General features: G+C 42.8%; 1 pseudogene across 1 annotated transcript in view; it reads left to right on the plus strand.

Annotated features, from left to right (window-relative positions):
* LOC147711847 (uncharacterized) overlaps positions 1 to 26,111 on the plus strand; it is a 493,283-nt pseudogene extending 467,172 nt beyond the window's left edge. Inside the window, exon 4 of the transcript XR_015295586.1 lies at positions 26,034 to 26,111. The product of XR_015295586.1 is annotated as an uncharacterized LOC147711847 (transcript). The remainder of the gene's footprint in view (positions 1 to 26,033) is intronic.
* Positions 26,112 to 27,257: the final 1,146 nt, after the last annotated feature.

Raw genomic sequence — 27,257 nt, forward strand, 5'->3', positions numbered from 1 at the left:
TTGGCTCGACAATGATGTATTACTACTGCTGAGTGCATTTTGAGTTGGGAGCCTGTGTTCACATCCCTGTATTCACCTCTCCCTGATGGAGCCTTGGACTGCTCAGTCATTGTTATTATTGAGAGTCAAGTGATGATGGATACATGGCCCAGTTGCTCAGACTCCAAATTAGGCTGGGCTCAGGACATCAGGAGTAAAAAGCCTCAAACCCCATTGTTGTGCTCAGTAACTCCTGCTTGCCCCATGGCCCTCTGAAAGGGGTTCTGACAATGATGCATGTCTCAGTCAAGATTTTTTAATGTGCCCATGTACTTTTCCAGAGCAACACACAATACCTCTATCCTTGAGGTACATCGGTTTCTGGATCTCTTATTTGTATTGTTTATTCGTTTGACGAATTTTCTAACACACCATTTATGCTCCTTGTAGCCATTTCCTAGCATATGTAAAGGATAAAGGATAATTACGCACTTATATAGCGCACGACTACCCGTAGGCATCTCTGCACTTGTATGAATACCGCAGAGGAACCCTTCCTGGCCTTTCCCTGTGAGGAGCCCACTCCTGGGCACCCCCAAGGTGAAGTCAGGCATCCTCAGCGTTGTTGGGGCCGTTGTAGAGATTAAGCAAGCTATTGCCCAGAGGTGCAGAGTGGGGCTCATGATCAGAATAGGCACCGAGGCGAGAATTATCAGGTCCGAGGAAATTGAGCCCGAGACCCGCCGAGGCGGGAATTGAACCCTGGTCCCAGCCAGACTCCTGCATCAGGGTCTGCCGCTCTAACCATTGAGCCACACTTCTCTACTATACCTGGTTACTTCAACATAACAAAGAGGAGCAATAGGGCACGACTGAGACACTGGAGCAATTTGGTGAAGTGTTGGTGGGGTTAAATGGAAGGGTCTTTTGGTTTGTCCATTTCTGTTGCTTGGTTAGAATATCTAGATTACAGGCTTGCAGTGGGGTGGAAAGGTAGTGTTAGGGCAAATGGGGATAATACATTGCTTACTGTGTATCTTATTTGATACAAGTTCAATTGACATTTAACATGAATATATTTCAATCAGAAAGTTGCTTGAAGCATTCAGTTGTTGACATCTTTCTGAAGATGAGGAATCTGGTCAGGCTTTCATGTGTGTTTGATTGTGTCCTGTATTGTTGTGTACTTCCGCATGCCTGCGCCTATTGTTTGTCATTTGAGCCGGCGTGTGTAAAAGACCTGTGATCTGGTCCATCTGAGCATCCTGGCCAAGGTATTCTTGAGAATCAGCTTACACAAGCATTCATGAGAAATCCATGCAGAACTGTCCAGTTTAAGGATGCAAGGGCTCTCATAAAGCTCCTCTGTTGCTAACTGTAAGAACTGACTCCATTCTGGGGGTTACTTGAGTCTCCCTTTCATTCATTTAGCATCTTAATCATGCTTTGGCACCCACTGCGTCAGAGATTCCTGATACTCATGCCCGGGTATCTTTCATGAGGCGATCACATCATATGTTCCTTACAGTGATTTCACATTATCAAGGGCCTGAAGTAAAATTGGTGCTAAAACCAGTACGTTATGTTACCCCATAAATTCCTTGCCATGCAGTTTCCCGCTTCATCGTCCTGCATGCGTAGAGAGGTTTGATATCAGTCTGTAGTCTGGTAGACCCCCCCCCAGGAGCAGCAGAATTATTGTTTTTTGTCCATACCTTATTCTGTTTCCTGGTAAAGGGGTATTGAGAATGTTTGCAATTGAGAAATTGCTCTTTGTGGCATTATGTAGGACATGGACCGGCTGACAAATTGGCAGCTTTGGTCTTGTGGTTACTTAGCTCATCCCTTCAGCTGTTATGGGTTGGAAGATCGAAAGAGTTCGGACAATGTTTGCTTTAATGCTAGGTGGTCCTCACATTAATTTCGGGTAAGCTGTAGACTTCCTTTATTAATGACTTATTGATAAATGTGCCCTTTTGATTTATCTTTAGTAACTTCTGTTGCATATTGTCCTCCCCCTTGATTGGATTTTTGCCACCAGCACTGCAGATTACAGTATATCGCTTTATAGGTTTGCAAGGTTCGAATGGTACAACTTGTGGGAATCAGATTATTTTATTCTTTATTTGATGTGTGATGATGTCAGGTATCCTCATGATGTTGTGATCTTCACCACGAAGGCAGTTTTAAAATCCATAACCCCCTCCACCCTAACCCCATAGAGGGGAGAAAATCCAGTCATTTTCTGCCATTTAATCAGTACTGTACTGATAAGGACATTATATCAAGAGGGCCACTTGAGCTTTTGAAACCGGTCTGAAACCTTGGCAAAATGCCTAATTCAGTAGCCCAAGTACTGAGGTTGTCCAAAGTAAGTGAGGCATCGTATTTAGCCTCCACATCTCAAAGGGCAATCATGTTGTGTTTTTTTTTTTTTGATGCGTCTTGTTTATCACCTTTTTTATTAAGTGAACACAAAATTGAGCCACTGTGACTCTGGAAATATTGAGGTTAAAAAACTAGCAGTGAACAGAAACACAAACAATGCAAATAGCATTTCGGCTTGAACTTAAAAAAACTGGTGGTTGGGTCCTACAGCACCGTCTGATCTACATGTTCCTATAAATGTATTTAGTTGGTCTGCTATAACCCAAAGGTCATTTTATTTATGGAGATTGTGAAAGGAAATGCCAAAAATCCATTGGTTGGGGGCGATAGTGCCATCTTCTCCATCATACAAAGTAGTTACGTGTGTGACCCGGACAACAGCTGCAGCACTGCACTGTTCAATTGAAGTTTGGACGTATTGCCAAATAAGCAATTTAGATAAGACCTCTATCCTCCCAGCCTTAGATTTGCACTTATAATGTAAAATTGCCCACTCTTGTGGAACTTGTTCTTGTTTTGCAACCCAGACCTTTTTCTTATATTGCATTTGGATTTCTCTTAATATGTGAAGGTTTTTAGTATACTTTTTAAAAGCGGGATTTATGTTATTCTGAAACCATTTCTGACAGCCAGGATACTCTGTGCAGCTCGACCTGATTTAGTCACTGTCTGCGTGCGACCAGCCACCATTAATCAAACATTAGAAATACTTGTACATATATGAGAAGCACCCAAAAACTTGTTAAGATAGCATGATAATAGACATCAATGTGAGCATGACAAAATGGTCCTCTGTTAGTGTGTTCCTTTTTTGTGCTTCATTTCACACATAGGCAGCAGAGAACACAGCCAACGCGTTTCAGCAACATATGGCTTCTTCAGGGCCTCCAAGAGTGGCATTCTTTTCTGCCATTGTGTGAAATGAAGCTGGAATAAAAAGGAGCACACTCTTAACAGAGGTACATTTTGTCATGCTTATATTGGTCTCTGTTACCATGTTGTCTTAATAACATATGTTTTTTTCGTTGCCTCTCATATATTTGCAATTATTCTGAAACCTCCTGACATTATACTTGATGCTCATAACACTAGTATTAACCAGTTGACCGCGGCAGGAATTCCGCCGCGGTGCGGGTGATTTATGACTGGGCGTGGTCAGGACGGCCCCCGGCCGCCCTCCGCACATGCCCACCATGACGTCGGGGGCAGTCCGACGCATACAAAGGGTTAAACCATGATTGCATATGGGGTAGGTGATCAAGAATGTCAAGGCTGCGTGGGGTAATAAACCTAAACATGTGAAACTTGTAGGTCCATAATCTACAGTGGTCTTGAGGGGGAGACTCTTCAAATAATCTGAGGACATTGATTGTTTTCTTTCGGGACTTGATCCATGTCTAGCTTAGAACCAATATTTTCACAATAAAATGTAGTTGATCACATTAGCTATGGCCTGGATGCAAAAGTATAACTATACTCCAGTTGGGCAAGTTCAGCAATCGATACATATATCCAGAAGTTAGAACTGGACTAATATATAAATTTATGTTCTTAACCAACTTGAGTAGGCCTATACTTTTGTAGCCAGGCTATACCTAATGTGATCAACTATTTTTAATCGTGTGGTTTTACACACACTTTCACATTGCAAGAGCACTGTGTCTATTGTCACTGCGCATGGAGCACGCTGTTTGAACTATACTATATATAAAGTGACGCTAAATATTATAGACCATATATATTCTACTTATGGAAGTGTGCAGCCATTATATGTGTGTGCGAACATTTCTTTACATTATTGGTTCAAGTATGGGAGGACTCTTGTTTGGCCTTCATCAGCTGTTTCAAATACAGAATAATTGGATACAACAGAAATATTGTTGTATGTATTGTCATTAGCCCAGGATCTTAAGAGCTCAGGGTAACCCTATTGACAGTCATGTGCCCGTGTTTTAGTGGATATAGATGCAAAAAAAGTGGTTCGAGTGGATAATAGGAAAAATAATTTAAGTAATAAGAATGAGCAATGGCAATAAACATACAAAGGACTTGGTAATGTCAGAAGGCGAAAATTAACTTACTACACAGTTTTGCTCAATATAATTTATAAAACACAGTGAATAGTATAAACACTTTCTTGACTTCAAAAAGTGCAACACTTTATGCATAGTGTCCCCAAGTGAAAGTTGGAACCAAAAAGTGACTGTCCACAGTTAAACATTTTATAGAAGGTTTCCATCTATTGTAACAAGCGACCATTCAAATACACTTTCTTTGACAGCATAGAAATACAGTGACACTAGCTGATCAATGGTTCGCCCTGTGTGCTTGTCGATGGCGTTTCGACCCTTCTTTCAATGTGGGGTCTCCTCAGGACTAACGATGTAGGGACATCTGGAATTAAATTAAGATAAGCATTAGGCCCATGTACCAGCACAAATGCGAGACACTAGAATGAAGGACTAAAAAATGAAGGGTGGTTAACGGGTGGGTTCAGGCGCAGCCTATGTGAATGTGAAGTGCCTTGGTGGGGTGTGAAAATAAAATAACTCACGTGAGGACCCAGCCGGGTACTTCATTATGGGGTGCAAAGGGGAAAACAAGGGGCAAGGGTTACACTTTGTTTCTGCGAGGGCAGATTCCTTGTTAATATGAGCAGCCACAGATTTTGTGAAAATAGACCTTACCTCACAATGAGGAAGGCTGGCTTGTAAGATTGATGTGTTCTCCTGGTGCGTTGCTACGGCCGTAGCAATCTCATGCTCGTAGTGGAGCCTTGTGGAAGGCCAGCGTGGGGCTCCTGAAAGCGCTGTGAATTAACAGAGCGATCGGGTTTCTGTAAAGATGAAGAATGCTATTAATATAACCGGGTGGTGGGAGGGAGGTAGGGTAAGGTGAGGGAGACGCGCTGATAGTCAGTGCGTGATGTTACTTACTTTGGATATGCAACATAATACGGAACGGTCTCCTTGGGCGGCAAGGTCGGTGCTGAATTCTGCTGCAGCCCGGCCGTATGATTCGGCTTCTGGTGTGATGACACCGGCTGCTGGAAGCGGAGTGGGTTAAATACTGAGATTCCCGCCAAGCCTGGCTGCCGTACGGCAGGGAGTCGGGAGGAACCCAGTTCAGCGGTTCGATCCAATGATCGGCGGGACCAGTGGACTTCAAAATGCACAAAGTGTTACGCTTTTTGAAGTCAAGAAAGTGTTTATACTATTCACTGTGTTTTATAAATTATATTGAGCAAAACTGTGTAGTAAGTTCATTTTCGCCTTCTGACATTACCAAGTCCTTTGTATGTTTATTGCCATTGCGCATTCCTATTGCTTAAATTATTTTTCCTATTATCCACTGGAACCACTGTATTTGCATATATAACTAGTACCCTGGTTCCGTTGTGAGTGGGGTTCCCCTGTCCTCTATTGTGACGTGTTTTAGTGGATGGCATTGGATGCAACAGCAATCCCTCACTATTGTGGCTGTCTCATGCATCATGGTCTGCCAACAAGGCCCTTCCATCTCCACCTTATCCTCTGAGCTCCTGGGAAGCAGTGCCATAGGTCCAAAAGTGTTTATTGGTAAAACTGCCTTTCCTTACACTATGGGTGATTTTCTGTTGTCAACATTGGAATTGTTGCACTCACCCTGCCTGCAACACATGTGACTTTACTGTCATGTAGGGCCTCCACTTTGCCTTCTCCCACTGGATAGGCTTGTGCCGTCACCATTTTATCTAACCATTAGCCTATTGTTATTTTATCTCTTTGAACAACGAGAATACCATATCTTTAGTGACATTGTATGGTACCATTCACAGTCCTGATACTTATTTAGTGTATATATTTAGTTTTTTTTTTATAGGACAGGCATTTTATAAGACGATTTTGAGCACCTTAGCTAGAGAATATGATTGTGATGCATGTATGAAGTTATGTTCAAAACCAGGTAAAACGTTCAAGCATATGACATTTTTGTAATTATAGAAGCCCTTGAATATAGCCAATTGAGGAGTCTTCAAGGCACAAACACAGTATTGTCCCCGAGCAACCAGAACCTAATAATACAGTTCAGTTATATCATCAGTCCAAATGAGTATCCAGATATGGTAGTTCACATTAATAATTCTTTTATTTTCTTGTTCTTTTCTTTGTCACAAGTGCAGACATTTGAGGCAATGTCTCTCAATAGAGATCCTGTGCCATTGACATCATGAAATGTATCCAAACAGCCAATAGCCGACACGTGTTTCGTCTCGGGGAAAATCTCCCGACGACTTCATCAGTGCTACAATAACAAGAAAAGCACACAGTTGTACTAAGCATTAATGTTACAGCCAGATTGTATCAGACATAATTCATCATAAAAGGTCTATGAATGAGAGACTGTAAAGGAAGAAAAAAGAAAAGACTAGACCAAAAAACCACCTAAGATTCACCCAGTGAAAACGGACACACATCAAGTCTGAGATTTGAACAGGATGTAGAGAGTAGAAAGATATAGAAAAAACCTGAAGGTCGCCAAGATGATAAAGCGTATTATCAAACTAATGTCCAGGGTGCAAGACTTTACAAACCAAAGCCTTACAGTCCCAGGACTATATATTCAACTAATTAAAAACCAGGCATCGCACAATACACCTAGATATTGTTTAAATCTGGTGTCACAATACCCACTTCCAATGTGAGAGCGGTCGCATAAGAGCTATGTACAAACTAACCATAAGCGTATTCTTTTGGAAATATCGTCACCACATTCCAGGTAGAACCTGTATGTGGTCCCATATAATATGGGTCTAGAAGGAAAAAGGGAAGGGAAAAGGGGGCGGTAGGGGTCAAAACGACACAACAAGATTATACAAAATAATTAGTAAAAGGCCATCAAATCATCTATGCGATTCAATATCCACTGTCATTGTAGTTGTGCGTATCTCATATTAATGTCAGATGCCAAAAGAACATCACGAGTGGAGAGAAAGTATTACCCACTCTAATAAAAAGTCATATGTAATAATTGTATAGGAAATAATACCTAAAAGAACAGAACAACACAAAAGAATATTGAGTAAAAAGGCATTGCGAATATCCTATTTTAATAACAAAAACCAAAGGCGCATTATGAGTGGAGAGAGTGTATTATGCATTCTTATAGAACGCCATATTTAATAATCATAACATGAAGTAATACCTAAAAGATCGAGAATATTCCTTCCATTTACAGCAATCCGAATTCTACAGATTATAAGATCGAATTTCTATAAAGGATAAGAGAGAAAAAATAATATTGAAAACGAGTTGCCTATATTGTGAGGTTGTTAAAAACCAAAAGTCACAGTCCATAGCATACAGGCAAAATCGTTAAATATCATTGCCATCACAAAAATCTATTTTAAATTACATTAGGGTCCCGTAATATAGATAGTATGCCAATCGCTTTTGAAAGGCCAGCACAATTATTACCTTAAAGGGGACTAGGAATATCTGGTCCAACAGTATAAGGTCATATAAATTCTAAAATCAAATTGAAGATGACACATATTAGTCGCGTAGGAAGTACAAAATCAGGTTCATCGCACAATATCAACATCAAACCCGAATGCGGTAGAAACTAAAAAAAATATATATGAATATAGTCGATCGCCATTGTCTACAGCAGAGGTCTTCAATCTGTGGGGCGCGACCCCCAGGGGGGTCGTGGAGTCCTGGGAAGGGGGTCGCAGATTATGTTGGAGCGTGCAGCAGTTCCTGGCGTCAGGCTGATTGAGGCCGGGTGATCACGGTGGAGGCCTAATTCACGCCTCATTAACAAGTAAAGGTCTTCTGAAGACCTGTGAAGTACTCGGGTGTGCCTTTCTGTGTGTCCCGAAGCTGTTTCAGCCGGGCTCACTTACACGTGCTGGGGGGGGGGGTGTCTGGGGGAGGAGGCTGTAGCCCTTTGAGTTCAATCAATGGACTTAGCTGTGGGGTTTATTTTTATTTTGAACGTTTTATATAGCGCTAGCTTAACCCGTAGGTATCAGAGTGCTTTACAAACACACATAGCAAACAGCAGAAGGACATTACAGTTATTGGTTCAAGTCCCACATACCTGGCGCCTGTGCAGGAGAAATGTGCCTGAAACTGTTCTTCACCGTGAGGTGTTTATACAGCCTGTCTGCCCCCCCCCCCCCCCACCCCCCAAGCAGGGAAGCACAGAGATGCCCTCCCATGAGAGAGGAAGAAGGAAGAAGACACAGAGAGATACTGACCCCACCCCCATGAGAGAGGCACAGAAAAGGTGGGTGGATGAAGGATGAATGTATGTGTGGATGGAAGGATGAAGGGTGGGTGGATGGATGGATGGATGGAAGGAAGGATGAAGGATGGATGGGTGGATGTAAGGATGAATAGATGGATGTGTGAAAAGGTGGGTGGATGAATGATGAGTGGATGGATGTAAAGATGAAAGGGTAGATGGATGGATGAAGGATGAATGGATGGATGTGTGAAAAGGTGGGTGGATGAATGATGAGTGGATGGATGTAAAGATGAAAGGGTGGATGGATGGATGAAGGATGGATGGATGTGTGAAAAGGTGGGTGGATGGATGGATGGAAGGGTGGGTGGGTGAATGATGAGTGGATGGATGTAAAGATGAAAGGGTGGATGGATGGATGAAGGATGGATGGATGTGTAAAAAGGTGGGTGGATGGATGAAAGGGTGGGTGGATGAATGATGAGTGGATGGATGTAAAGATGAAAGGGTGGGTGGATGGATGGATGAAGGATGGATGGATGTGTGAAAAGGTGGGTGGATGGATGGATGAAAGGGTGGATGGATGAAGGATGTATGTATGGATGGATGTGTGAAAAGGTGGGGGATGAATGATGGGTGGATGGGGGTGGGTGGATGGATGGATGGATGGATGAAAGGGTAGGTGGATGGATGAAGGATGGATGGATGAAAGGGTGGATGGATGAAGGATGTATGTATGGATGGAAGGACAAAAAGGTAGATGGATGAAGGATGGATGTATGGGTGGATGGAAGGATGAAGGGTGGGTGGATCGATGGATGGATGGAAGGAAGGAAGAAGGATGGATGGGTGGATGTAAGGATGAATAGATGGATGCGTGAAAAGGTGGGTGGATGAATGAGTGGATGGATGTAAAGATGAAAGGGTAGATGGATGGATGAAGGATGAATGGATGGATGTGTGAAAAGGTGGGTGGATGAATGATGAGTGGATGGATGTAAAGATGAAAGGGTGGATGGATGGATGAAGGATGGATGGATGTGTGAAAAGGTGGGTGGATGGATGGATGAAAGGGTGGGTGGATGAATGATGAGTGGATGGATGTAAAGATGAAAGGGTGGATGGATGGATGAAGGATGGATGGATGTGTGAAAAGGTGGGTGGATGGATGGATGAAAGGGTGGATGGATGAAGGATGTATGGATGGATGGATGGATGTGTGAAAAGGTGGGGGATGAATGATGGGTGGATGGATGGATGGATGGATGGATGGATGAAAGGGTAGGTGGATGGATGAAGGATGGATGGATGAAAGGGTGGATGGATGAAGGATGTATGTATGGATGGAAGGACAAAAAGGTAGATGGATGAAGGATGGATGTATGGGTGGATAAAAGGTTGCATGGATGAAGGATGGATGTATGGGTGGATAAAAGGTTGCATGGATGAATGATGGATGCATGGATGGATGTGTGAAAAGGTGGGGGGATGAATGATGGGTGGATGGATGGATGAAAGGGTGGGTGGATGAAGGATGGATGTATGGATGAAAGGGTGGATGGATGTATGGATGGAATAATGAAAGGGTGGATGGATGAAGGATGGATAGGTGAAATGGTGGATGTATGGATGGAAGGATGAAAGGGTGGATGGATGAAGGATGGATGGGTAAAAGGTTGCATGGATGAATGGTGGATGGATGTGTGAAAAGGTGGGTGGATGAATAGATGGGTGGATAGGTAAAGGATGGACGTATGGATGGAAGGATGAAAGGGTGGATGGATGTGTGAAAGTGTGGGTGGATGAATGATGGATGGATGGATGTGATGAGGTCTAACAGGCGCATTTATGGTTGTCGATAGTTGTTGATGATGAGGAGTACCAGTTTCTAGAATCTTTTGTCGTAAGGGGGTCCTTACGCCTAAAAAGGTTTGTCTCGGCATCAAAAAGTTTGAAGACCTCTGGTCTACAGGAACACCATCCGCAACACCTTCACTTCCAGATACACACCGACCCCAAGACCACCCTCAGAGGGACTCTCATCTACAGACCCCTTGGACCACACACACAATTCAGCGAAGCCATCGCAGCCTTAATCAGCCCACACGACCTCGCCTCCGCTGACTACATCCTCTTAGGGGACCTGAACTTCCATCTGGAAAACAACAATGACAACAACACCACCACCGTGCTGGACAACCTAGCCAACCTCGGACTCAAGCAACTGGTGAACACCCCCACCCACTACGCCGGCCACACGCTTGACCCAGTCTTCTCCTCCAGCAACCACATCTCCTTCAGCTACTCCACCGGACTTTACTGGACCGATCACAGCTGCGTCCGCTTCAACTTCAGTAAAACCACGACTCGCCACCACCCGCAACAGGTTCCCCGAAGACGCTGGAGCAAGATCACCACCGACCAGCTCACCACGTCCCTGAGCCAAAACCCACCTACCAACACTACGGACACCAACGACGCAGCCCGCAACCTCACACAGTGGATCACCGACTGCGCCAATGCCCTTGCACCACTGAAGACCCCGCCAAGCAATCCTGGCAGTAAGAAAGCCTCATAGTTCACCGACGACCTCAAAGACTCAAAGCCTGCCGCACCCTCGAGAAAGCCTGGCGCCACGAACAGTTGACAGGAAACATGACAGCCCTCAAGAACGCCACCCGCAAACACCACCAGCTGATCCGCACCACCAAAAGAACATCAGAACGACTGGACAACAGCAGCAAGGAACTCTTCAGCATCGTCAAACAGCTCTCCAACCCCAGCAACAACGACATCACGCCATCGCAAGACCTCTGTGACTCACTCGCCACGTTCTTCCACCGCAAGATCGCCGATATACACGACGGCTTCGGCACCCAGAGCACGCACCCAACCACCGAACCAACGCCCCCCTCCACCATCCTCCATGCCGGGACCCCCGTCAACACCGAAGACACCACCCACGTGATGAACACCATCCACTCCGGCTCCCCAGCCGACCCCTGCCCACACCACATCTTCAACAAGGCCGACTCCATCATCGCACCCCATCTCTGGAACATCATAAACAACTCCTTCGCGTCCGCCACCTTTCCGGAGAGCTGGAAGCACGCAGAGATCAGCGCCATCCTGAAGAAACCCACCGCCGACCACACGGACCTCAAGAACTTCCGCCCCATCTTGCTACTCCCCTTCCCCGCAAAAGTCATTGAGAAGACCGCCAACATACAGCTGACCACTTTCCTCGAAACAAACAGATCCCTCGACTCGTCGCAGTCCGGTTTCCGAGTGAACCACAGCACCGAAACCGCCCTCATCGCAGCAACCGATGACATCAGGACCATGCTTGACAACGGGGAAACTGCCGCCCTCATTCTCCTCGACCTATCGGCCGCATTCAATACAGTCTGCCACCGCACTCTAACGACCCGCCTCCACCACGCCGGGATCCAAGAAGAGGCCCTGGACTGGATCACCTCCTTCATCCCCAACACAACTCAAAGAGTCTGTCTCCCTCCCTTCCGTGCCGCGGCCACCAAAATAATCTGCGGCGTACCCCAAGGCTCCTCGCTCAGCCCCGTCCTCTTCAATGTCTACATGAGCCCCCTCGCGGCCATCGCACGCAAACACGGCCTCAACATCATCTCCTACGCAGACGACACCCAGCTGATCCTCTCCCTCACCAACGACCCCGCCACCGCCAAAGCAAGCCTCTAGGAAAGAATGAAGGACGTCGCGGAATGGATGAAGCTCAGCCGTCTGAAACTGAACTCAGACAAGACGGAGGTCCTCCTCCTCGGACCACCCCCTCCGCCTGGGATGACTCCTGGTGGCCCCCGGCTCTGGGCACCGCCCCCAAGCCCACAGACCAAGCACGCAACCTGGGAGTCATCCTTGACTCCTCCCTCACAATGACCAAGCAAGTCAGTGCCGTTACTTCTTCCTGCTTCAACACCCTTCGCATGCTCCATAAGATCTTCCGCTGGATCCCCACCAGAACCAGGAAGGCTGTCACCCAGGCCCTGGTTACCAGCCGACTGGACTACGGGAATGCCCTCTACGCTGGAACCACAGTCAAACTACAGAAAAGACTTCAGCGCATACAGAACGCATCGGCACGACTCATCATGGACATCCCCCGACACAGCCACATCTCTTCCCACCTGAGAAACATGCACTGGCTCCCTGTAAACAAGACGATCACGTTCAGGCTCCTTACCCACGCACACAAAGCTCTCCACGACATGGGCCCTGAATACCTCAACAACTGCCTCAAGTTCTACACACCTACCCGCCATCTCCGCTCCGCCAGCCTCGCCCTCGCCACCATCCCATGGATCCGCGGAACCACCACCGGAGGAAGATCCTTCTCCTACCTGGCTGCCAAGACGTGGAACACCCTCCCCACCCACCTACGTCTGACCCAGGACCATCTCTCCTTCAGGAAGCAACTCAAGACCTGGCTATTCGAGCCGTAGCAGCACCCTCCCCCCCCACCCCCAGCGCCTTGAGACCCTCACGGGTGAGTAGCGCGCTCTATAAATGTTCTTGATTGATTGAGTCTCATATCAGTTTGAGGTATACCGGTCACTAGTCCCACCATAGAAAATAGAATGACTGAATTGAAAACACAGCAATATCAGTTCTAGGAATGTGGTGACTATATTTCCAAAAGAATACGCTTATGGTGAGTTTGTACATAGCTCATGTGCGATCGCTCTTCTTTGGATCACATTGGAAGTGGGTATTTTGACACCAGATTTAAACAATATCTAGGTGTATTGTGTGATACCTGCTTTTTAATTTGTTGAATATATAGTCCTGGGACTATAAGGCTTGGGTTTGTAAAGTCTTGCACCCTGGACATTAGTTAGTTTGATAATACGCTTTATCATCTTGGCGACCTTCAGGTTTTTTCTATATCTTTCTACTCTCTACATCTTGTTCAAATCTCAGACTTAATGTGTGTCTGTTTTCTTTGGGTGAATCTTAGGTGTTTTTTTTGGTCTAGTCTTTTCTTTTTTCTTCCTTTACAGAAAAGGACAAGAAAATAAAGGAATTATTAATTAATGTGAACAACCATATCTTGATGCTCATTTGGACTGATGATATAACTGAACTTTATTATTAGGTTCTGGTTGCTCGGGGACAATACTTTGTTTTCAGTTTGTCCTTTGTGTATCATCTCAGAGGAGTTTTCCTGGCACGTGGGTGGCCATTGCCTTTTTGTTCCCTGGAGCACTTACTCTTGAAACTTGGCTATATTACTATTTTTGTATTGGTCTGCGCAGGGTTTAACCTAGCCACGCTTCGCAGTTTTTCGAATAATTTTGGGTTCTGCTGCATACCAATTGTACTATCTGTTTACCATTTTACAATATAATGAGTTCTAGATTCAATCGTGAGAAGGTCGCAGAGCACTTGTTCAAAAATCTTCATGCAGGTCTACCTGTTAATAAAGCAGTAACTGAAGGAACCCCAAAGATTAATGAGGCCTCAAGGCGAAATGTGTACGATTAGAAAGATTGAGAAAATTTGAAATCTCTAAATGGTGGGATGGCGCAACCCTTAAACAATATATTAAACTAAATAGGGTACCACGAGGATTGCAAGCACAGATATTCCCCACGTATGACGACTTAGAAGCAGATTTACTTCTAGCTTGGGAGAAAGAGCTTAATTATAACAGTCTGAGGCTCATGAATATTCTTATTGAAAATGCGGACCGTAAGGTGACAAAAACGGCTATGGAGGTAGACTCCTTAGAAAAAGAAATTACTGACCTCAATATGGCTGAACCAACTAAGAAAAATTACTGTCTTTTAGAAGAGATCTTAATTAAATATGAAGAGGATATAAAACAACGAAAGGCCAGCAAACTAAGCCGGGATGAGTTAGACTACACGAATGGGAGGGTTTTTACCTTCGCGAAAAGATTTGATGATATCATTAAAAAAGATCAACCCAGAGCAGATAATAAGTCGTCATCAGCTAGTTGCACCAGTGCTGGATCTTCTAGCAATCTATCCAGCAGTGGGGACGAGGGTCCCAGTAGTGGCCCACTTACAGCATTACCTGACAACCCTTTTTTAAGGGAAGTGCAGCGCATCAGAATGGGTAACAAGGGGAACAAGATGAGACCAAAACAGGATCTAAAAGGAAAACAAAGAGAGGCAAAAGGGGAGGGAGAAGAAACAAAAGAAAGAGAGAGGGTACAAACACGGTCTTGGAACAAGAACAGACAGTGAGCACTGATGAAGTGGGAGAAGTACAGGTGATTAGTTTGTCTAGTAAAACATTATCTAAAGATCTAATTACAGCACTTCAAAAAGGTATGAGCTTTTGTCCAACATGGATCTATGATGTTATTGATGTTAAGATTGACATATTCAAGTTTGTTAGACACCTGAAATTAAAAAAGTTTTTTGAAAATAATCCAAAACCTGTTGCATCTAAATCATCTGAGATGAATGTTGGGGACATGTATATTCATGATGTATATAATGTTACTACTCTATTATCATGGAATGAGGATGTTAATGCACCCATCACTGTTTCTGAAGTGGCTTCTGATTTGGAACGTGTTACTAACCTGAGTGTTGATAGTGGCTCTAAAAATAAATCTCAATGGACTCCACAACTTGCTAGTCGGAATAGCATTGACCTTTTTCATCAAAAGGTGATTATGGAGATAGACAGTTGGGATAAACACATGATCAAAAACAACTATACGCCAAAATCCCGTAACCTGACTTTTAAAGAACGGCAGGCCCTTACTAATTTATCTAGAGACCCTGACCTTATAGTGAGGGAAGCAGACAAAGGGGGCAATATGGTTGTAATGGATAGAACTAAATACAATCTAGAAATCATGTTGCAACTGAATAACCAGACCTGTTATAGAAAGCTTGACTGTAACCCCACACTAGCTTTTGTGAAGACAATCAACACTGAGCTTCAAAGATGGCGTGACTTGGGTCTTTTATCTAATATGGAGTTTTTGTATCTTAAGATGGACAACCCTCGATATCCCTGCTTGTACACGCTCCCAAAAACCCACAAGGATATGGAAACCCCACCAGGCAGGCAAATAATATCTGGGATTGAGGGGCCAACAGAAGGAATTGCTGAATTTGTGGATACATTTTTACAGAACTATGTGACTAATCTTCCGTCGTGCATAAGAGACAGCAAACATGTCCTTAATATCTTGAATGATTTAAACTGGGATCAAGGCATGAGATTTGTGACAATGGACGCGAGTTCATTGTACACAAATATATTACATGAGCATGGTATACAGGCGCTCAAACACTATTTATTCCGACGCCCAGTGGAATTATTGGAGCATTCTGAGATGCTTATTGAAATGTCATGGTTGATTCTCAAAAACAATGCTTTTCTTTTTAAGCACCTACAAATCTGTGGTACCACGATGGGTTCCAGATTTGCTCAATCTGTTGCCTGTCTCTTCATCAGATGGTTTGAGGCGGAGCACATCTGGGCCCATCGGGAGCGAAGTGACAGGAACATATCCTATGTTACGGTCGTTACATCGATGATAGTTTCTCCTCAGTACCGGTCCGGATGAATAAACAATCAGAATTCTTTGCCTATATGAATATGAATACTTTGAATATGACATTTACCATGGCTTCAGATCCTAATAAAAAAATGTTCTTGATTTGGAACTGTTTCATTGTGATGGGAGAATACAGAGTAGGATGCACAGAAAGACTACATCTTGTAACTCCTTATTGCACACCAAAAGTGCTCATCCAAGGAGTCAGATTAATGCGATTCCATATGGAGAAATGTTGAGGGCCTGTAGGAATTGTAGCAAAGATGAGGACTTTTTGTATAATCCGAAGGACATTGAAAGAAGATTCCATATACGGGGATATTCTGGAGAATCAATCCATAAAGCTAAAGAGAGGACATTGAAAACTAAACGTACTGATATTCTGAAACTCACCACAAAAAAATCAAATGACAACAAAACCAAAGTTCGATTGGTGACCAATTACCATCCATGGTCACAGAAATTATTTAACATACTTAAACAAAACTGGCCTTTGCTCACAGCAGACAGGACTTTGGTACAATATATCTCAAAGTCTCCAAGCATCACTTACAGAAGGGGTAAAACCATTCAAAGCCTCATTAGTCCCAGCTATCCGGTACAACCGCCGAACAGAACAATGTGGCTTAGACAACTTAATATTGGATCGCATGCTTGTGGTAACTGAAGTATGTGCAGGCTAGCTAAGAAAGGAGTACAGGAGTTTGAATATAATGGTTCCTGAAAATTTTGAATCCATGAACACATAGACTGTTTGACTAAATTTGTGATTTATGTGATCAAATGTAAGTGCAAGAAAATATATGTGGGAAGTACCATTTGCCTCTTAAAGAAAGAATGGCTGAGCACTTTCGTGCTTTAAAAAATCTGGACAGTAGGTACCCAATAGGATGTCATGCAGGAACGTGCTCTGATCAGAGAAAGTTTCTTGGATTCCAATTTCATGGCATTGAAGTTGTACATAGTGATCCGAGGGGCGGGGACAGAAAGCTCAAATTGAGATAGTGGGCAGCACGTTGGATTCTGAGACTTCGCGCAGTTAAGTGTGGAATTAATATAGATCATGAATTCCACTATTTCCTTAATGTATGAACTGAATACACATACACTTGTATTATTCTGGATCTATTCTTGACGTGTGTCCTTTGGAATATCCTGTGCATGGTTGGCACAAGTGCAACCAAATGAAGAAGTTAAATATTGTACATGTATTGCTGTTATAGTGGATGTGGACGTAAACAAAAATGTGGAGCAAGTATTTTTATATGAGACTCTGATTTTGTATTTATGTCCGAGATGCAACTTTACTGTAAATATTTTCTCATTGATAATTTTAATTTTGACTTAGAGTGTATTAACATAAAACCTAACCTGATACATACATTGTGAAAAAATGTGTATTGATACTGTTTGCCAGTACTGTTGATATAATATGGTGATGGAGGAAGAGGTTCTTTTATTGGTAGATACCGTATGTTCTTCTCTCGCTGTCCTTATTCCCTCTCTCTGGGCTTTTGATTCACTCAATTCGTCAATGATATAGCGTTTGGCACTTTGGGTTTTTGACACTTCTTACGTAGGCATGGACTCTATGTTGTGTTTAAAATTAGAGTATGTTTTTATTTATAGTCCCTGATGATGGGTGTATCATGGATAGATATATAACTATTGTTCACACTTCAAATTAACCCCTTAAGTGCTGCCGTCGGCCAATGGTCGTCGCGAGCACTACCTTGCCAGTGCTGCGCACGACCGTTGGCCGAGGGGCCAGCATTCGTTCTTCGAACGTTCAGCACTGGGCGCTGAACGTTCGACGCTCCTATGAGGTTAAGTACATGCTAAATAATGGATCAATATACATAAATAATGTCCTCTACTGATAATCAGTCTTCGAACCAAGATGCATTTATGTCGTTTTAAGGAACATTATACAGTTCCCAGATGGCCCAACCTCAGTAATACACTTAATGAGGTAACCCGTAATCCATAACGATAAATCTGATGCTGTTTACTGGCTTTCCGCTTTTGAAACATTATTATTTTAGAGTGCTAAACTTTTATGTTTGCTGCCTGAATTTTGTACTTTTAAATAATCTCTTGCGGGTATTAGACCGCTCCTAGACGTCTTCTATGTCGATGGGTGCAGCAATGAGGGAGTCCCTTTTCTGTTTTGCTGTATCCGTAATTGAGGGCGGGTTTCACTATTTAAACCTGCCCAGTCGTATGCTCTGCTTACTTATTACTGGCGGCGATGATGGCGATGGGAGTACTCTCCTGAACTTGGTAAGTCGCTTGATTTAATGTTGCTTTACTTGTCGTTTGACTGCTTCATTGATTCAGTTATTATGTACGATTGATGTTGAGTATACTTTGAAATGTATTTTCGTACTAGACTAACTTTTAGATAATTTGTTCATATATTGTATTTCGCTTTTGAAATATATTTTAAAATAAATCCTCATTGCAATAAGAGTTATTCTTTATAAATCGAAATAATATGATGTTGGGATCGATTTAATAATGATAGAGTCTGTGACAAGTATCTGTCTGTTATCAAATAAGGTTTGGAGATATTAGCGACAAATACAGTGTTTTTATTGCTGTGTTTTCAATTCAGTTATTCTATGTCCTATGGTGGGACTAGTGACGGGTATCCCTCAAACTGATGTGCAACTATATTTTTATATATTTTTTTAGTTTCCACCGCATTCGGGTGTGATGTTGATATTGTGCGATGAACCTGATTTTGTACTTCCTACGCGACTAATATGTGTCATCTTCAATTTGATTTTAGAATTTATATGACCTTATACTGTTGGACCAGAGATTCCTAGTCCCCTTTATGGTAATAATTGTGCTGGCCTTTCAATGGCGATTGGCATACTATCTATATTACGGGTCCCTAATGTAATTTAAAATAGATTTTTGTGATGGCATTGATATTTAACGAATTTGCCTGTATGTTATGGACTGTGACTTTTGGTTTTTAACAACCTCACAATATAGGCAGCTCGTTTTCACTATTATTTTTTCTCTCTTATCCTTTAAAGAAATTCGATCTTATAACCTGTAGAATTCGGATTGCTTTAAATGGAAGGAATATTCTCCATCTTTTAGGTATTACTTCATGTTATGATTATTAAATATGGCGTTCTATAAGAATGGATAATACACTCTCTCCACTCATGATGCGCCTTTGGTTTTTGTTATTAAAATAGGATATGCGCAATGCCTTTTTACTCAATATTCTTTTGTGTTGTTCTGTCCTTTTAGGTATTATTTCTTATACGATTATTACATATGACTTTTTATTAGAGTGGGTAATACTTTCTCTCCACTCGTAATGTGCTTTTGGCATTTGACATAAATATGGGATACGCGCAACTACAATGACTGGATATTGAATTTATAAATTTAATCGCTTAGATCAGTGTTTCCCAAACTGTGGTCCGCGGACCCCCAGGGGTCCGTGACACATTCCCAGGGGGTCCGTAGGCAACAGTTTTAAAAGCACAGAAACGTTTTTTGTATAATTAGCAGCTTTCCAGCAACAATAAAAGTGTCAAGAGAATGCCAGTGATTAATGTACTTGCTGGAGAGTGAGGAGAGTTTTATTCAGTGGCAGCTTTGATTTAACTAATGTAGCACAGAGGGTTAATGTGCTTACTGCAAAGAACGTGTAACATGCATCTTAAAAAGCAGTATTTTGTGTGCCTATGTTCGTGGTTATTGCTTTTGTCACAGAGATTCTTTTGTTACTGTGCACTTCATAAGTGACAATCGTAATCTAGCAGAGGGACCTATAAACTGTCATCAAAGAGCTGCTTGCAAACTGAATAGTACCAGTTAGTAACTTATATTTTGTCCCAGTTATTCATTATCCTGATGCTGCTAAAAAGATATATTTGGGTGGAAATCATTTTTAATGTTGAAGTCAATGCTAGCCACTGTGTTATGCTCTGAATCCGGAGTTTGTGCTTTTCCAGACCAAGCACTCTTTAAACATTTTATAAACACACTGATTTACATGTATGATTCAAAGTCTCTATATGTGTGTGATGTAAAGTGCTCTGACATCCTACAATGGTATGAGAGATGCTATAAAACAAATGAAATACATGTGACAGAGGGGCTATTACTTCAATATAAAATACTAAGGGCGAGATGTACGATCTGTTTTTATATGCGCGAACAGGTTCGCGAACCTGTTTGCGCATGCAAAAACCTATTGGGCCATGTACATAGCCTATTTTGTGAGTCGCAATTTGTTTGCGACTCTCTAAATAGGTTTTGCAACTTGCTATTTGGAAGGGGCATTCCCTTCCAAATAGCGAGTCTTAAAACCATGTACAAATGGTTTGCAGTCGCAAAACAGTCACAATTACCACCTACTTCAAGTAGATGGTAATGCATTTACAAATGGAAAGGCGTCCCCAGGGGACCCCTTCCCCTTTGCAAACGCATGCTAAATTATTTTTTAAGGGCAGGCAGTGGTCCCAGGGACCTCTGCCTGCCCTTAGAAAATGAAACGAAAACGTTTCATTTTCCTTTTTTTTTTAAATGCATGGTAAACAGGCTGCATTTTTTTTAAACTGCTTTATTTAAAAGCAGTCCGAGACATGGTGGCCTGCAGAGCCCAGCAGGCCGCCATCGCTGGGGGGGCTGGCATTCCCAATGGGGTCGCAAATTGCGAGAGGCTCATTACTATCAATGAACCTCGCAATTTGCGACCCCATTGGGAATCCCAAACAGTGTTAAACACACTGTTGTACATTTCATTTAGCAACTCGCAATTTGCCACTCGCAATATGTCGCCAATCACGAGGCGCTAAAAGAAATGGTCGTACATCTGGCCCCAAAATCCTACGTACTTTGAGTATTTGTTTTGTGTGCACATGAAAATCCAACGCTCCAAATGTAAAGCTCTGGAGAGGAAGTGGAGGGTGTCCTACTCAGCTTCCTCTAAAGTGATCTACAAAGAAGAATTAAAACTTTATCATGCAAACTGCAAACGTGCTAAGGCCTCCTACACTGTCTCCACAATCACTTCAGTGCAAAACTGTCCCCGAACTCTCTTTGCCACAGTTAAAAAACTCACAGGAGCTGATACTGTCCCCGTGCTGCCGGCTTTAGATGGCACACAATGTAATGCCATCGCAGACTTTTTTATATCTAAGGTTGAGGGCATCTATCAATCTCTTGCTTCCCTTCCCTCTCCAATTGACTCCTCTCAACACGGTCCGTACTGTAATACCTTCACCTCCCCCACTGAGCTTATTTACAACTGGATACCATTCGACGACTCCTCTTTCCTATCCTGCTTAAAAAGCATCAGGTCTGGTTCTCCGCGGGACCCAGTCCCCATGAAGATACTCAAACAACTTGACCTTGAACCACGAAGATTCCTAATGAGGCTGTTAAACGTCTCGCTCACTGAATCTCGAGTGGAACAGGACTGGAAACATGCCATGGTCGTCCCCCTGCTTAAAAAATCTGGTGCTGACATCACAAATCTTGCCAACTTACGCCTATATCCCTGCTGCCAGCCTGTTCTAAAATCCTAGAGCGTCATGTTAACACCCAGCTTAATGAGTTTGTTGAAAACATGGGATATCTCCATCCGTCCCAATCAGGCTTTCGCGCTAATTATTCCACCGAATCCGCACTCCTTGGGGTAACTGAGCGACTCCGACACGGTATCGATGGCGGTGAGACCTTTGCGCTGATTCTTCTTGACTTAAGCGCTGCTTTCGATACCGTGTCCCACTCCATCTTACTGGAATCTCTCGGTTCCCTTGGTGTTGCTGGATCTGCGCTCGCCTGGGTGTCCTCATTTCTTAATGAGCGCACCTTTCAGGTTTTTTCAAACAAAGCTGAATCTGCGATTCATTCCTCGGCCTACGGCGTCCCTCAAGGGTCTATATTGAGCCCTCTGTTGTTCAATATTTACATCAGACCACTTGCTTCCATCGTAGAGGACGCCGGTCTGTCTATATACTCATACGCAGACGACACGCAGATTGTGTTCTCTTTGTCTAGCAGCAGGGCTCAGGACACTTCTGCCCTTAAAATCGGCCTCTCTCGCGTTGCAGCTTGGATGCAAATGCATCTGTTAAAGCTCAACGGAGACAAGACCGAGGTGATCATACTAGGCAAACAAAAAGATCTCTGGGGTCCAAGACACTGGCCCAGTGATATGGGTCCTCTGCCTACCCCCGTGCCTGTTGCTCGCAACCTCGGTGTCCTAATCAACGACAAACTCTCGATGAGGCAGCAGGCAACTAAGGTCGCTGCGATCTGCTTTAACACCCTTCGCTGGTTGCAGAAGATCATATGGATGCTGCCTGAGTCCACTCGCAGAACTGTCGTACAGGCCCTTGTGATGTCCCATATCGACTATGGCAATGTGCTTTATCTAGGAGCAGATAAAGCTACAATCAATAAACTCCAGGTTGTACAGAACTCAGCTGCCCGCCTGCTGCGTAATGTCCCACGGAGAACGTCCGCAATGCAGGCTCTACGTGACCTCCATTGGTTAAAAATCTCGGATCGAGTGGCCTTCAAAACTCTGTGCATCCTCTTCAAGATTCGCCAAGGTTCTGCTCCAGCCTACTTGCACAATCTTGCGCAGCCATATCAGCCTGGCCGCCTTTTGAGGTCATCCAACAGTGGCAATCTTGTGATTCCCAGAATCCGACTGGCAAAAATGGGAGGCCGTTCATTCGCATATCTAGGACCCAAGATGTGGAATGCTCTCCCGTTGGCGCTTAAAACAGAAACTAGTCTTCTGGCTTTCCGCAAAAAATTGAAGACTCTCCTGTTCTAGATTCCTCCGGTCTAGTGTCTCCCTTGTGCAGTTACTTGTTTTCTGTTTTCTTCTCCAGTCTGTCCCTGGCGCCGGGAAACCCACTGCGGGTAGCTGTGCGCAATATAAGTTCAATAAAATAAATAAATAAATGTGTGTATTTTTTTCGAATTACTGTTTTAATGTTTGAAATTTAACTTATACAAATTGCTTGGGGGTCCCCGGCTTCCAGTGGTGACTCAATGGGGGTCCTCAGGAGTCAAAAGTTTGGGAACCACTGGCTTAGATGATTTGATGGCCTTTTATTAAATATTTTGTATAATCTTGTTGTATCGTTTTGACCCCTACCGCCCCCTTTTCTCTTCCCTTTTTCCTTCTAGACCCATATTATATGGGACCACACACAGGTTCTACCTGGAATGTGGTGACAATATTTCTAAAAGAATACGCTTATGGTGAGTTTGTACATAGCTCTTGTGCGATCTCTCTTCCTTGGATCACATTGGAAGTGGGTATTTTGACACCAGATTTAAACAAGATCTAGGTGTATTGTGTGATACCTGGTTTTTATTTTGTTGAATATATAGTCCTGGAACTATAAGGCTTGGGTTTGTAAAGTCTTGCACCCTGGACATTAGTTAGTTTGATAATACGCTTTATCATCTTGGCGACCTTCTGGTTTTTTCTATATCTTTCTACTCTCTACATCTTGTTCAAATCTCAGACTTGATGTGTGTCTGTTTTCACTGGGTGAATCTTAGGTGTTTTTTTGGTCTAGTCTTTTCTTTTTTCTTCCTTTACAGTCTCTAATTCATAGACATTTTATGATGAATAATGTCTGATACAATCTGGCTATAACATTTATGCTTAGTACATCTGTGTGCTTTTCTTGTTATTGTAGCCCTGATGAAGTCGTCGGGTGATTTTCCCCGAGACGAAACACGTGTCGGCTGTTGGCTGCTTGGCTACATTTCATGGTGTCAATGACACAGGATCTCTATTGAGAGACATTGCCTCAAATTTCTGCACTTGTGACAAAGAAAAGAACAAGAAAATAAAGGAATTATTAATGTGAACTACCATATCTGGATGCTCATTTGGACTGATGATATAATTGAACTTTATTATTAGGTTCTGGTTGCTTGGGGACAATACTTTGTTTTCAGTTTGTCCTCTGTGTTTCATCACGGAGGAGTTTTCCTGGCACGTGGGTGGCCGTTGCCTTTTTGTTCCCTGGAGCATTTACTCTTGAAACTTGGCTATATTACTATTTTGTATTGGTTTGTGCAGGGTTTAACCTAGTCACGCTTCGCAGTTTTTCGAGTCTTCAAGGTACTAAAAGTTGCATGAAGTCTTAGTGGGACGAAAATCAGTCTCTCTGGATGTGTCCATCGGGTTCAACATGAGATGATTTTTCAGGCAGTTTTTTGTAGGATAGATCATATCTGACATTGGACAAAATTCTAAACCTTTGTAACAAAACCCGAAAGTAAAAGGTTTGGATGAAAGATGTGTTGCAATTAAGTGCCTCTAACTAGAAGTTATTGATGATGTAAAGGTGCCTTTCTGTCAGATATTTTCTTTCAATTAAATATGAGCATTTAGTTTGCTGACTTTGTATATGATGCAGGCATATCTGTGCTTTGTAAGGGAGTCATTTGAGTAAAATCATTACTGGATTAACACGACCACATTTTCAAGCTTCTGTGATCAAACTTGCAACAGCATGAATGACCACCTTTGATGGAGCAGTTTGGTTAGCATTGAGGCCAGAGATATTACAATTCTAGCCTTTACATTAACAGTGCCTTGAATAACTTATTTAAAATTTTCTTTAGGTATATGTCTCTTCAATAAATGTAATGAGTCTTTCAGGATGTTGAGCAGCATTATGTACCAATGATTTTGTATGATAATCTAGGTTCAGTGTGTTGCCTATACACCCCAGAGATCTGGCATTGTGCATCGGCTTTACAACAAATGCCTTCCTATTTCTGGCGTGAGATACATATTTTGCTTTACAGTTTGTAGTTCCAGAGATTTTATTTTGTACTAATTCAATTTTACTTTCTCCCTGTGGTCCTCTTTGTGTTTTGGAATGGTAATCCTTTATGTGATTAACGAAGATGCATTAAGGAAGCAATAGAGGACTGGAGTGTCTTAGAATTCCCCAATAGTTTGAGGTATAAGATAAATAGGATGGGAAGCATTCGTGTATTTTGTGAGACCCCAAGAGGGTGTTTACAAGGTGCAAGGAGTCACTTATTTTCCCTAATTGGCAGGCAACATTCATAGGTATGCTTTCAGTAATGCAGGTGTAGGGAAGCCAATCACTTTTTTCAGTGAAGACTCTGTTATTGCCCTTGGAGGTAAACTAGCGTACTACCTATTGGGCTAGTGCTAGGATCCTGCTGTGACTTCCTGCCTTATTAGAAGTGATATGGAGTAGTTCTATGGAGGATGAAAATCTAACATAGAAATGGAAATAAAAATGTCAGGTAGGACTACTTATAAAAGGAAGAACACTAAAATTTCCCACACCTTGGCCACACAACCTTCCATCCTTAAACCGCAAGAGACTTAATTAAGATCTTGTCTGAGTCAATGTGTTGCATCGTTTCCTTTCCTGCTACAGAGAAAAACCAAAATGCATTATTAAGATATTTAAATAATAAAAGGTCTTCATTTCAAATCGCTGCCATATCCCATGCATGCCAAAAGACCCAATTCTAGCAGAAGACTCCCGATTTTTTCAGTCAGAGGTTACTTAGTTTTTGCTGTTTCCTGTCTAAAAATTGCCTTTTGCTTCATTGTATGTTAATGGGGTAAATGTATTTCCTCGATTTTTGTATTAATTTTAAGAAATATTGTTGGCACAGAAATATGCATCGGGCGAGGCTGTGAATATATATGAACGGGAACGAAGCAGGCTTTGCATTGCAAACCATTGTACATGATTCTCACCATGGCACTTTGATGCATTGTGATTTCCAGAGCTCGGCGTTTTCCAGCAGAGCCCCGATTGAAATCATGTTCTTCATTTTTCAGAGTCGCCCAGCGGTGTTGAAGTTACGGATAAAGGCAGAAGGTGCGCAACTGGTCATCAGTCTGGAGAGAAATGAGTGAGTACACCGGCTCTGACCTGAATCCACAGCACATCCCGAACAGCACGGCTGGCTTGATGGCTTTTAAATGTGTGTCGTTTTAGATGCAGAGAATGATGGACAGTGCGGCCTGGGTTGCTGTTAGCGCCATAAAGACCGATAATTTGTAATTTTAAGCAGACTTGGTGACAACTTGTGTCAGGCGCAAAATGAATTTGAAGGGGAGCAGCCATGCCTCATCGTGTCAGCTGTCGTTTGCTCGTGGCTTTTTTGTCACAATATGTTTTGGAGTATTTACTAGACCGGAAAGGGCACGCGCCGGAGGTTATGGCCATGTTCTGTCTGCAGGCAGCAGGAGGCAGATTCCAATATGATTTAAAGTGTATTTGAAGTCTTAGTGAGTTCTGACACGTTTGTAGAAACTTATGCGGATTGAAGTGGGTAACGTGCTACATGAGAACAAATAAAATGGGCTGAAGGCTGCCAACCGAAAGCTCTGATTTCCTGCTGACGTTCCACCCACGCTAGTATCTGTATACCGTTCTGTTATGGCGTTCTCGGAGGTGCGTCTTTTGTGTTTACTTCAAAATGTTGTGAGGAAACCAGCATGATCTATCCATCAAATATTATCTGAAGAACAATGGTGTCACGCTCCATCAGCCGATTTCAAAATACAGCCACTCACGGATGCAGTAAGACTATCCAAATGGTGTTCTGAATTCCCTGGCACATTTCGCAAAGAACTATTATGAAATAGTAATTATTGAATTATAGAATAGTAGTTATGGGCTTAGACTGTCTAAATTGAATATTAAGCCGAATTCATTTTATGCAGAGGTGACACAATTTAGTTCTCATATGTGCACTTTATTGGCCTAAAGTATAACTGAATTTTTAAAAATATGTCAAATGTGAGACCGAAATAGCAGCTTATGAAAGAAACTGCAATGTGGCATATGGAAAACACTTCTAATGAACAGGCCCGTGCTTTGCTTTATTTTTAGCCAGCATTCTTCTTTTATTTTTTAACTTGACTTTTATTGAATATTTCACGTGACTACATCCCCCAATTACATTTATAAACGGAGTAAACAATACACAAAGCAGCATGTTTTGTAATGTGGGAGTAATATTCAATGACGCCTCATATTACCCGCTTCGTTGATGC

This window comes from Lissotriton vulgaris, chromosome 5, assembly GCF_964263255.1.
Source record: "Lissotriton vulgaris chromosome 5, aLisVul1.2, whole genome shotgun sequence".
In the NCBI taxonomy this organism is placed as follows: Eukaryota; Metazoa; Chordata; class Amphibia; order Caudata; family Salamandridae; genus Lissotriton; species Lissotriton vulgaris.